Raw genomic sequence first — 13,006 nt, 5'->3', positions numbered from 1 at the left:
TCTGCACACGCTGCTGCGTTGTGACGTCATCTGAGCAGGTGCCAGGGCCATGGCCTGGAGCCCCAGGAATTGCAGCTAAGCAAACCATTTGTTTTTTTAAGATTTATTTATTTGAAAGTCAGAGTTACATAGAGAGAGGAGAGGCAGAGAGAGAGAGGTCTTCCATCCGATGGTTCACTCCCCAGATGGCCGCAACGGCCGGAGCTGTGCTGATCCAAAGCCAGGAGCCAGGAGCTTCTTCCAGGTCTCCCATGTGGGTGCAGGGACCCAAGGACTTGGGCCATCTTCTACTGCTTTTCCAGGCCATAGCAGAGAGCTGGATAGGAAGTGGAGCAGCGGGGACTAGAACCAGCAACTATATGGGATGCCAGCACTTCAGGCCAGGGTGTTAACCCGCTTTGATTCTTTACGTTTTTCATTTTTGTTTTAACTTGAGAGGCAGAGAGACTGACAGAAAGAGAGCCAGCTCCCACTGTCCACATACCTGCAACAGCCCTGGGCTGGGCTGACGGCCGAAGCCAGGGGCTGGGCACACGACCCCGGTCTCCCGCGTGAGTGGCAGGGGCTCATCTGTTTAGGCCATGACTGCTGCCACCAGGGTCCGCATTAGCAGTAAGCTGAAGCCAGGAATTAGAGCCAGGCACTCTGATGGTGGGACTCGGGCATCTTATCCACCAGGCCAAACGCCTGCCCCAAGCCTCGTTTCTTTATAAGGTAGCCAGCCTCAAGCATTTTGTTCTAGCAACAGAACGTGGACTGAGTCGCACCTTGTGGTGGTGATTTGTTATGGAGCAGTGGAAAACACTCATGCGCTGAGTGTGGTCTGTGCTGTTGCTTTGTTAGATGGTTCTTGCCCCAGAGACCTGTTTCCTGGCCACCTCTCTGCAGCGTGGAGCGAGTTCCCACTAAGCCCCTCCCTGCAGCTGCAGCCCCTCCCTCACTGGGCTCCCAGTGAGCGCACCCGCACCCGCAGCCCCGGTGCCTCCCACCACAGCCCTGGAGCACTGGCTCTCACGCTTTCCTGACCCTGCCGTCTCCCTCCCGCCCACCCGGCAGTGCTCTGAGTGCTTTAGAGCTGGCTGTCTGGAACCTCGTCCATTCCCATCAAGAACTGGATTCCGTCCCCTCCCCTTGTGCCTTGGTGAGACTCGTGACTGCAGATTTGCTGGGTAGCTCCGGAGGCTGAGTCATACATCCTGGTGCTTTCCTGGGACTGGTGCCCTTGAAGGAAGCCACCATGCTGAGAGGAGGTCCATGCGCATAAGGGTCCAGGCGGATAGCTGCTCGTGTCCCCCCCACCAGTCAGTATCAACCAACTCCTACGTAGCAGGAAAAGAGCCTGCAGTGGGTCCCAGCCCCAGCCCTCAAGTCTTCTGCCCGCACCGTCTTGCAAAACCAGAATATACCATGCACACTGGGATATTAATGTGGAGACAGCCAACACACAGAATGGCGCAAGGCTCCCTCCTGGCGCCCTGTCATAGCCACACCCACTCCCCTCCCCTTACACCCTTTCCCTAAACCTTGGCAAACACTAATCTAATCCCCATTTTTATAACTTTATCATTTCAAAAATGTTCCAGAAATGGAATCAGACAGTGTGCAACCATTTGAGATGGTTGGTTTTTACCACTGAGCATAATTCCCGGGTGACGTTGGTTTGTCAGTAGTCTTCCTGTAGCTGAGCTGTTGTGCAAGGTGTGCGTGCGTCACGGCTGGGTTAATCATTCGCTTGTGGAGGAACGCGGGGTCGGTTTCCACTTTGGGCCTGCTACAAATAAAGCTGTTGCAAACAGTCACATCCAGCGTAGCGCGCGAACATCAGCTTTTGTTTCCCAGGAGTGCAACTGCCGGGTCCTACGTTGGCTGCACGGTTCGTTGTAGGAGACGTCAGTGTTCCCTAAGCACCGTCTGAGCGAGCCAGTTAGAATTGTTAATTGCAATAGTATATATGTGCGATAGACTCTCCCAGCCCAAGCATCTGGGCGGGGGGGGGGGGGGAGGATAGCTAGGTGGTGTTGGGTAGATTCACGCTGTCATGCAAATCTGAAGCTGTACCCATTAAACAACAGCCCTCCCCCTCCACCCCGACCTGCCACCACACACTTCCTGTGTCTGAGTTTGACTGTTCAGGGTACCTCATGCAAGTGCAACCAGACAATATTTGTTCTTTTGTGGCTGGCTCATTTCACTGAGCGTAGAGTCTTCAAGGTTCAGCCCTGTTGGAGGCTGTGGGGGAACTTCCTTCTTTACAAGACCAAGTAACGTCCATTGTGTGTATACATCACACTTTGTCCGTTCGCCCACGGATGAACATGCGTGCTTCTTCCACATGTTGGCTTTGGTGAACGATGTCGCTCTGAGCGTGGGCCCACACCTGGCTCTTTAAAACTGCTGTCAGTTCTTTTGGGCATATAAATCTGGAGTTGGAATTGCTGGATCCCACGGTTATTCTATTTCTAGTTTCTTAAGAAACTGATGTGCTGTTTTCGCTAGTGGCTACACCAGTCCCCATTCTTCTCAAAAAAGCAGCACAGCTGTAATAGGACTTTAAAAAAGATTCATTTATTTATTTCAAAGGTAGAGCAAGAGAGAGAGAGAGAGAAAGAGAGAGAGAGGGAGAGCGAGTGAGCGAGCTTCCATCTGTTGGTTCACTCCCCAAATGGTCACAACAGCCAGGTTTGGGCCAGGCTGAAGCCAGGAGCCTGGAACTCCATCCAGGTCTCCCACGTGGGTGGCAGGGGCTCAGGTGTTTGGGCCACCCTCTACTGTTTTCCCAGGTGCATTAGCAGGACTTGGGATCAGAACAGGAGCAGCCAGGACTTGAACCTGAGCTCCCATGGAATGTCCTTGTTACAGGCAGAAGCTTAACCCACTGAGCCACAGCGCCAGCCACAGGTTGTTTGATTTTCCTGTGTTGTATTTTCCTTGCATTCCAGGAGTAAATCCCTCTTGGTTACGGTGCATAATCCTTTCCATATTCTCTCTCTCTCTCTCTCTCTCTCTCTTTTAAAGATTTATTTACTTATTTGAAAGTCAGAGTTACACAGAGAGAGAAGGAGAGGCGGGGGGTGGGGGCGGAGATCGGTCTTCATCCTCTGGTTCACTCCCCAATTGGCCACAATGGCCCTAGCTGTGCTGATCCAAAGCCAGGAGCCAGGAGCTTCTTCTGGGTCTCAAATGTGGGTGCAGGGGCCCAAGGACTTGAGCCATTTTCCACTGCTTTCCCAGGCCATGGCAGGGAGCTAGATCAGAAGTGGAGCAGCCGGGACTTGAACCAGTATCCATATGGGATGCCGGCACTGCAGGTGGTGGCTTTACCCACGCAATGCCACAACGCCCCCAACATAGTTCCTTTTTAAAAATATTTAATTTATTTAAATTTTATTTGAAAGAGAGGGACAGACAGGGGCACACATAGGCAAGATTTTTATATATATATGGGGGGGAGAGAGAGAGAGAGAGAGAGAGAGCAAGCTTCTATTATGCTTTGTTTGACTCCCCAAATGCCTGCAACAGCCAGAGATGGGCCAGGCCAAAGCCAGGAGCCAGGAACCCCATCCAGGTCTCACACATGGGTAGCAGGGGCCCAAGTCTTGCATTGTTTTCCCAGATGCATTAGCAGGGAGCTGGATCAAAGCAGAGCAGTCAGGATTCAAACTGGCGCTCTGATAAGGGATGCCAACATTGCAGGCAGCAGCCCAACCCGCTCCCCACAAGGCTACCGCACCATTTTTGATTGTAGGTATTCTGATAGGTGTGGACTGTGGACCACTCTCTCGTAGAGATTTTCACTTGCTTCCCAAATGGCTGGACGCTGAGTGATGTTTTCATACGCATCAGCCCCACTGCTCTCTCAAAGACAGGAATGAGAAGGTCAGTTTTGCTGTGTTCCCACAGGTCGTTGAGGCTTTGTTCTTATCCTTCTTTTTTTTCAGTCTGTTTTCTCTCAAGGATGAACTACATTGACCCACGCTCCAGCTCACCGATCCTACCCTCTGTCATCTCTGTTCCACCACTTGGTCCCTCCCCCACATTTGTATTGCTTTTATGGTGTTTCGATTCTGCAATTAGCTCTTTTAAAAATATAGTATGCATTTCTGTGCTCAGGCTTTCCATTTCTTTCCACTTGTTTCAAGAGAGTTTGTAATGAACGGCTGAGCCGCTGTCACTATGATCGCTTTACAATCGTTGCCAGATGATGCCCACTTGGGACCCACCCCCGTGTGAGCATCAGTTGTTCTCTCTCTGAAGTTGCGGTTTCTCTTGTTCTTGCTGTGAGGGGTGATTTCCTGTCAGAGCCTGCAATTTGGGCTCTTTTGTCGGGAAACTCCGGGTCCTTTGTACCCCTTTGTGTCAGGAGGCAGCCACCCTGCTCAAGTGCAGGTGCGACCTGCTCTTGTGGTCTGGTTGCAGGGACTTCTGATTTCCAGTCTCTGCTGAGCGCTTTCAGTTCCCTGGGCTCTTCACACGTAACTGGCGCTTCTCTGGGTCCCCGCAGGTGCTCTTTGTGGGGCGGGGTGGAGGGAACTCTCTCAGACTGCCTGGTGCCTCCCGGCAAAGGAAGAGGGTCCCCAGCTCACTGAACACTTAGGGTGGTGCAGCCACTCCCTGGAGGGAGCGCCCTCCTGTCAGGTGCCACCTGCTGCCTGCCGCATTTGTCTCACCCCAAGGGAGGGGGTAGAGGCACAGACCTGCAGGGACAAAGAAGCTCCCAGGACGGGAGCTTGTCACAGCAGCATCCCAGTTGCTGATGTCTCCCTTGGGCCCCCAGGGAGCGTGCACTGCGTCTCCAGCTGTGGAAGGGGCCTCCCAGGTCCCCTCAGAACACTCTCCCCCGCCACTGACTGTCAGCAGGGGCTCTGCTCAATCCCCCTCCCCCGGTCTTGTCCTCCCTGGATTATTATTTTTTTTTTTTTTGGACAGGCAGAGTGGAGAGAGACAGAGAGAGAGAGAGAGAGAGAGAGAGAGAGAGAGAAAGGTCTTCCTTTTGCCGTTGGTTCACCCTCCAATGGCTGGCTGGTGCGCTGCAGCTGGCGCATCGCGCTGATCCGAAGCCAGGAGCCAGGTGCTTCTCCTGGTCTCCCATGCGGGTGCAGGGCCCAAGGACTTGGGCCATCTTCCACTGCACTCCCGGGCCACAGCAGAGAGCTGGACAGGAAGAGGGGCAACCGGGACAGAATCCGGCGTCCCGACCTGGACTAGAACCCAGTGTGCCGGTGCCGCAAGGCGGAGGATTAGCCTAGTGAGCCGCGGCGCCGGCCCTCCCTGGATTTTAAAAACTCAACTACAGCATCAAATGGCGCAGGCACTATTTCGTGCAAGAAGGAGGTGCCAAACCTGGGGGTGCCCAGCAAATTGGCCTCCTGTGGCTGGGAAAACACTGACCAGCAGCTGAATGGTCCCAGGGTTGTTGCCAGGGCCAGGGGAAATTCTTTCCCATTACTGTGGTTCAGATGTACCCCCCAAAAAAGCCTGTGTTAGAACCCTGATAGCCAATGTAGCAGTGTTGGGAGGTGGGGGCAAGTGAGAGGGAGATTAATTTTATCTCCTGGGGGGTTCTTGATTGGAGGGTGGGTCTGGCTGCCTTTCTCATGCTCACCCTCACCCTGTCTTGCCCTGCTGCCTCCTTCTATGGGATGGTGCCAGGCTCAGGCGCCCACCGGATACCTGGCCAGACGCAGAGCCAGCATCCAGAACCACGAGCCACGTAAATCTCTGCTGCTTATTAGTCACCCAGTCTCAGATATCCCGGTATAGCAGCGCAGGACAGACCAAGGATCCCTGGGTGCTCCTGTCACGGAGATGGGAGCATGGGGTCGAGGGAGGCCAAGGAATGTCCCGGGGAGCCACGGCCCACACCGAGGGGGCATCTTGGACCTGGTGGCTTGGCCAGGTTGCGTGTGGGCCTCACCGCTGCAGCTCGGCTCACCTCCAGCGCAGCTCGCGCTCCCAGGAACGTGCAGGTCAAAGGCCGTCGTCTCGTCCCCCATGAGCTCATTCTCGGGCCCACTCTGGTCCTGAGCACCCCGATGCTCGGGGCTGGACGAGGTCATCGGGAGTCCCTCCAGGAACTTGTTCTGGCAGGGCGGCATGCAGGCTGCCTGGGTTGGGAGGAGAGGGAGTGGCAATGGTTCTCAGGACACGGCGGGGTTCCAGGGACTGGACTCTCCTCCAAGGCCGAATGGGCTGAGCTGTGTCCACGCAGAGTTCACATGCAGAAGCCCTGTCTTCTAGGGTGGCTGCATTTGGAGAGGCGAGCTTGAAGGAGGTGAGGTAAGACGAGCTCACGAGGGTGGGGCCTATTGTCTGATTGGCATGCTTGTAGGAGGAGGGGATGAGGACAGGGACACACACAGAGGGAAGACCCTGGGAGGACACCGTGCTTCCCAGGGAGAGAGGCCTCAGAGAACCTGGCCCAGACCGCCGCCTCCAGGACTGCGCACGGACCATTTCTGTTGCTTGGTCATGAGGGATTGCGTCATGGAAACTGTGGCAGATGAAGTTGAGGGGTGACCCTGACAGATTGTCTAGGGGTTCTGATGTGTGATATATGGGCAGGTGGGTAGTTTAGGTCTGCTGAGCGGAAGTTGCAAGCCTCCATCCTCCTACTTGTCAATCAAAATGCCCCATTTCCTGGGATGCATCTGCTTCATCTGGGAGCTAAGGGGAACGCCATGAAATACGGATGCTGGGCTCCACGGGGGACTTGCTGAGATACCGGAAAATTCCCAGGGGGCTTTCATGAGAAGGGGCCAGCATTGAGGGAGGCACTTTTCTTTTCTTTTTTCCTGATGGTTTGACCATTTATTTCTGAGTTGGGATTCAAGTCTAGCTCAATAATAACTTCTAGTAAAACATGGAATCCAAAACAGAATCCATACGACTCAAAACCCACTGTTGTAATTCTAACAAGATAATTAAAACTGATGCCCAGAGCCCAATAGAACCTCAAGAGAATTCAACACATCTGACTGGGCAGAGGGCTCAATTTTTTCTATTGCCCATGTTTCCATTTTTTTTCCCCCAAAGACACTTTTTATTTAATGAGTACAAATTTCATAAGTACAACTTTAGGAATATAGTGATTCTTCCTACCATACCCACCCTCCCACCCCACTTCTACCCACCTCCTCCTCCCTCTCCCATTCCCTGTCCCATTCTCCATTAAGATTCATTTTCATTAACTTGATACGCAGAAGACCAACTCTATACTAAGTAAAGATTTCAACAATTTGAACATGCATATTTACAAAAAGAGAACATGTTTTACAGTTAATTCTCATAATACAACTCATCGAGGACAGAAGTCCTGCATGGGGAGTAAGTGCACAGTGACTCCAGTTGTTAATTTATCAATCAACACTCTTATGTATATCATCAGTGATCACCCAAGGCTCTTGACATGAGCTACCTAGGCTTTGGAAGTCTTTTGAACCTACAAACTCTGTCAGTATTTAGACAAGGCCATAAGCAAAGTGGAAGTTCTCTCCTCTCTTCAGAGAAAAGTGCATCCTTCTTTGATGGTCACTTCTTTCCACTGGGGTCTCACCCACAGAGGTCCTTCATGTAGGATATTTTTTTGCCACAATGCCCTGGCTTTCCCATGCCTGAAATGCTCTCATGGGCTTTTCAGCCAGACCAGAATGCCTTAAGGGCTGATTCTGAGGTCAGAGTGCTATTTAAATTGATTGCTATACTATAAGTCTGCTGTCTGGACTACCCATTTTAGAACATTCTTTCCTTTTAAATTCTGTTATTATTACCAGACATTGAACTGATACCTTTAACACTTAATCCTATCTATAGGATCACTTTAACACTTAATGTGGTCACTTTTACACTTAAGATGGTAATTTTACCACCCAGCTTAATAGGATTTGAGGTCCCACGGCAAGTTTTTAAACTGTATCCTTAGAAGTCCATAGGAATGTATGCAAACTATACAGCCTTACAGTTATAAACTTCTTCGGGAGGCACTCTTGCCAGGGACCACAGTTGCAGGTACCACACAGGGGCTCTCCTTCCCCCACCACTCCCTCTTTGGGCAATCCTCTGTCCCACTGCCCACTCACAACAGATATTCTCTGTGTGGGGCAACCCATGACCACATGTGGGTATGTGTTCACTTCCTCACTTTGCAAGTAAAATTTGCTATCACTTGGTGCACCTGATATGTGTGTGCACTTAGAATGCTTGCCTTTGTGCAAGACAAGGACCTGGAGTAAAAATTAAAACACCTTGGTTGACCTCAGTCCTAGGGAAGTGGTGCTCAGGGTTGGGGGCTTACAGAAAGAAGAGGCTTGGGAGTGAGACTCAGCCCCCTTACCTCTCCATGGATAGACACAGCCTGGATTGATGCCATGGAACTAATCATTCTCGTCTCCTCCTCCAAGCCTCTGAGCCCCTAGGAACTGTCAACAAGAACCCAGATGCCCTGGCCATCCTGGTCCACACCTCCCAGGGCAACCCTGGAGGTCTCTGTGGAAATGTTTAAATATTGCAGGTGTTCATGTGTTGTCCTGCACATGATTATGGCTACCAAGACAGTCACTCTCTCTGATCATGACCCCAGCACCTCACATGGAAACCCACCAAGGCTCCAACCTTGGCTCTGGGGAGCATGGGCCTTATCCTGGCAGCTTCATGGTGTCTACACTGTGCTCAGGGCTGGGTAGAGCGTGGTCACCTCCGACATCCCCTATGGAGTGTGTTGGTGCCCTCTGCATCAGAGAGCTGCTCCCACAGAAGTGGAATATTATGCCTGTGATGCCTTGTCCACCGAGGCCTGGCAGGAGTGAGTGGTCCCCAGCCCCTGGGCTGGCCATGGGCCTGGTAGTGGGGAGGGAGGAGGCAGTGACCCAGGGTGAGAGACACCAGATGTGACACAGAGCAGCCAAGGCCTGGAGGAAGCCAGAGGGCTGAGGGTAAGGAACTTGTGTGAGCTTTGCCACAAGAGGGCAAGTCCCCTGCTGGCCTTGGCCAACCCAGCTCCTCCCTGCTCGCTTGCAGTTCTCAGTATCACCGTAGAATGCACTGGAAATGCAATGTCCTGGGGTGAGGCGGGACGACCCGGACAGCCAGGGCAATGTTCTCATCCCTCCTAGAACAGGGTGTCCTACCGGGCTGGAGCTCAGCGGTCCCAGTGGCCCCCAGATACCAAGGACAAGGCTGTGGGGGCCTCAGCTCTGGTGCGAGCAGGCCCCCCCCCCGGGCCAGATTCCACCTGCCCTGGGCAGCCTTCCTGAACCCTGGGGCACGGGCTCACCATGAATCCCAGCAATGACCTCTGACCTTTGCAAATATGGACGTTTGACCCACAACTGTTGAAAACATTAGAATGAGGCAGGCTGTGTCTACCAGTGGCCATGCCCAAATTACTCACAATGGAAGCAGCCAGTCTGCTGGCCTCAAACTGATCAATACCCTAGGCCTTAAATTATGGGCATCTCACAGTGACTTCCGTATACACTAGGAGGGCTCTTACAGCCATGGGGAGGTAAACACAGCCAGGCTCACCAGCCCCACACGCCAGGACCTACGCCGGGCCCAGGGCCCCTCCTAGTACAGAGCACAGCACCTGTTTTGTCCTGTGACGCCGGGTGACCAGATGGGCCACGGGGACCCGAAGCCACCCCCGCCCTGCACTGCAGGACGGCCTCCATCGCTCTCCCAGTACAGGTGCTCCCCACTCCCTTTAGGGGCTCAGCTCTGGCTGGACCTGCAGGCTCACCCTTAATCCAGATTTAGGGTGCTCCAAAGTGCAGGAGGCTTAAGCCTGGAGAATGGAGCAGGAGTAATAACATTTGAGCTTAGTGTGAAGTTAATTCTTTCTAGTATTTGGGGTCTGGGGATTTCCTTTTTTTTTTTTAAAAAAAAGTTTATTTTTATTTATTTCAAAGGCACAATGACAGAAAATTGAGATAGAGATGGAAAGACAGAAAGGGGGGTGGGGAGACATACTCCACCCAGTGGTTCAATCTCCAAATGCCTGTAACAGCGATGGCCAAGCCAAGTCAGGAGCCAGAAGCTCCAGCCAGGTCTCCCACGTTGGTAGCAGAGACCCAAGTACCAGAGCCAGCATCTGCTGCCTCCCAGGTGCATTAGCAGGGAGCTGGATCAGGGGCAGGCGGAACTCGGTTCTAGGTGTTCTGATAGCGGATGTAGCTGTCCAAAGCGGGGTGTAACCTCTAGTCGCCCAGGCCTGGGGTCTAGAGATTTCTAAAGGTGCACTTAGTGACTGGAGTGCCCGGTGCCTGTTTCTACAGAGGTTCCCGGCAGCCACTCTTACCCCAGGAATAACCTGCTCGCTGAAGTCTCCCAACCCTGGCTCTGCGTTAGGTGCAGCTACTGCAAGATTTTTCCTTGGTTGGCCTCAAAGCAGTGACACTTCTCTGTGTCCAGAGAAGCAAATATACACACTTTTAAGGGACAGATTACAGAGCAACACGAAGAGGAAGAAGAAGGAGAGACACACACATAGGCAGGAAGAGAAACAAGGGAGAGATAGAGTGAGGAAATCATATGATTTAGGCAATCATATCAGGTGGTAAAAATGATGTCTAGTGAAACCAGCGGCCACCGCTCCTACAAGTGACACAAAGACACAGCCTGGGCTGCCTCATTCAGCTCCGGGCAGACAGAACAGGCCCATGGCGGGTTTTTTACTGGCTGTCTCCAGGTTATCTCAGGCGTCTTTCCACCATGGAGAGCGAGGCAGCCACGGCCACACACAGTCGGCCCTCTGCGTCCGTGAGCCCACATCTGTGGATTCTACGAACAGGAGACCAGAAAGGTAATGGTGTCTGCACTGAACCGGCATGGACTGTTCCTCCTGTCATCATTCCCTAAGGAACACAGTGTAACAGCCATGTTCACTTCACAATGCATTGATTGAGGCAATTCAAGGTGTGCGCGGGGCGTGCAGTGGGGCGGGGTTGTTTGACACAGCAGTTAGGCAGCTTGGTTGGGACACTCACATCTCAAATCAGAGTGCCTGGGTTCGAATCCAGGCTTTGCTCCCAATTCCAGCTTCCTGCTAATGCATATCATTGAGTTCTTAGTTCCTGGATATTGTGGGATTTGGGAGAGTGAACCAATGGATGGGAGGTTCTCTCTCTCTCCCTCTCCTTCTCTCTCTCTCTCTCTCATACACACACACATGCACATACGCACAATTTTTTTTAAAAAAGATTTATTTGTTTATTTATTTGAGAGGCAGAGTTAGAGAGAGAGGGAGAGACAGAGACCTACACACAGAGGGAGACCTTCCATCCACTGGTTCACTCCCCAAATGGTTGTGACGGCTGGACTAGGCCAAGAGAAGCCAGGAGCCAGGAGCTTCTTCCTGGTCTCCCATGTGCGTGCAGGGGCCCAAGGACTTGGGCAATCCTCCACTGCTTTCCCAGGCCATTAGCAGGGTGCTGGATCGGAAGTGGAGCGGCCAGGAATTGAACCAGCCTCCTTATGGGATGCCCTGGCATTGCAGGCAGTGGCTTCACCCACTGTGCCACAATGCTGGCCCCACAAATTAAAAAAAAATTTTAGTTAGATTTTAAAAATTAAGGATACAGGAGGATTGTGCAGGGTCTATGCAAACACCACACCATGCTATAAAAGAAAGTTGGGCACCCATGGATGTGGGTATCCAAAGGTTACCGTGCAGCCAGTTCCCCTGCGGGTGCCAGGGGACACCCGTATTCGGCACCTGAGTCAATCAGAGTGGTGATGTCATTCTCCCTGGAGCCATCCTTCCCATGGCCTTCCCCTGCTGCCAGGCACTTCAGCTGCTCGCAGTTTGAGCTCTGTAACCCGTACTTCAGTGAGAACCTTACTCGGAGCCGGGGACCGCACGTGCACTGCCCTCGGAGGCAGCTGCCCCTGGGGGGCACTTTGTGTTTCCCTACAGCTGCGCTCGCTTCACCCGCAGTCATGGCAAAGTGGTCTCTGCCCCTTGCAATTTCCTCTTCTCCAGACATTCATCAAAAAGCAAATAAATTGCATCTAAAACTTCACCACCGGAGATAAAAAAATTACCATTGTGTGACCACCCTTTCTCCCACCTCGTAACACACACACACACACACACGCACACACACACTTACAGTAATATCAGACGTGCATTAGGACAATTTTAAACGCCTTTCCTAATGTGGTCATTTTCTTTTGAGCCCCTCAACTGCCCACCTCACCTCCGGGCACTGATGTCCTTAATCTCTCATGGACTTCTGGTTAAACACAGTAGATTGAACATGTGCATTAACCTCTGCTCCTGCCCCAAACCCCACTAAAATGACAGCAAATGGATGACAAAAGCATTATCCCTAAAGGACAAAGAGATCAGCAGAACAACGGCATCGAGGAAGCTGGGAGGCAGGAGGGGCACCCAGCACCCCCTGGCTTGGCAGAGCGGCAAGAGCGGGGCCCCGACTCCTCAGCGGGAAGCTCAAATGCACCTGACAGTTCTGGGAAAGCTCGGGATCTGGGGACATCGAAACCCTTGGGAGAACACGAAAACAGGGGCTGTCACGAGGCAGCCTGCTAGGCAACCAGGTCTCCATAGGCTCCATCTGCTGCCAAGTGGCCTCAGGGCCCTACCTGATGGGAGATGATGCTTGCTCCTGCAGAGGCCAAGTCCCAGGCCTGCGGATGTGGGAGCTGCAGGCACAGCCGCCACGCTGGACACGGGCACTGGTCAGGGGAGACACTTGGCCCTGGCTCCCTGCACAGCCCTGGGAACCTGGGAAGCAGCTTTCTCCTCTCTGCGCGAAGCACTCTGCAGACAGTGTAGACTGATGCTGGCAGGCCCCAAATACCGGGTCCTGTAGACCCCCCATCTCGCTGGTCAGGCACATACTCAGGGCCCCAATTCTCCATTGATTTTTATTTTATTTTATTTATTTGAAAGACAAAATTATGGAGAGAGAGAGAGCCAAGTCTTCCATCTGCTGGTTCACTTCCCAAATGACCACAATGGCCAGAGTGGAGCTGATCCAAAGCCAGGAGC

This window comes from Oryctolagus cuniculus, chromosome 12 (assembly GCF_051225735.1).
Source record: "Oryctolagus cuniculus isolate XC-2025 breed Fujian yellow rabbit chromosome 12, ASM5122573v1, whole genome shotgun sequence".
NCBI lineage: Eukaryota > Metazoa > Chordata > Mammalia > Lagomorpha > Leporidae > Oryctolagus > Oryctolagus cuniculus.
This window is presented reverse-complemented; position numbering follows the sequence as displayed.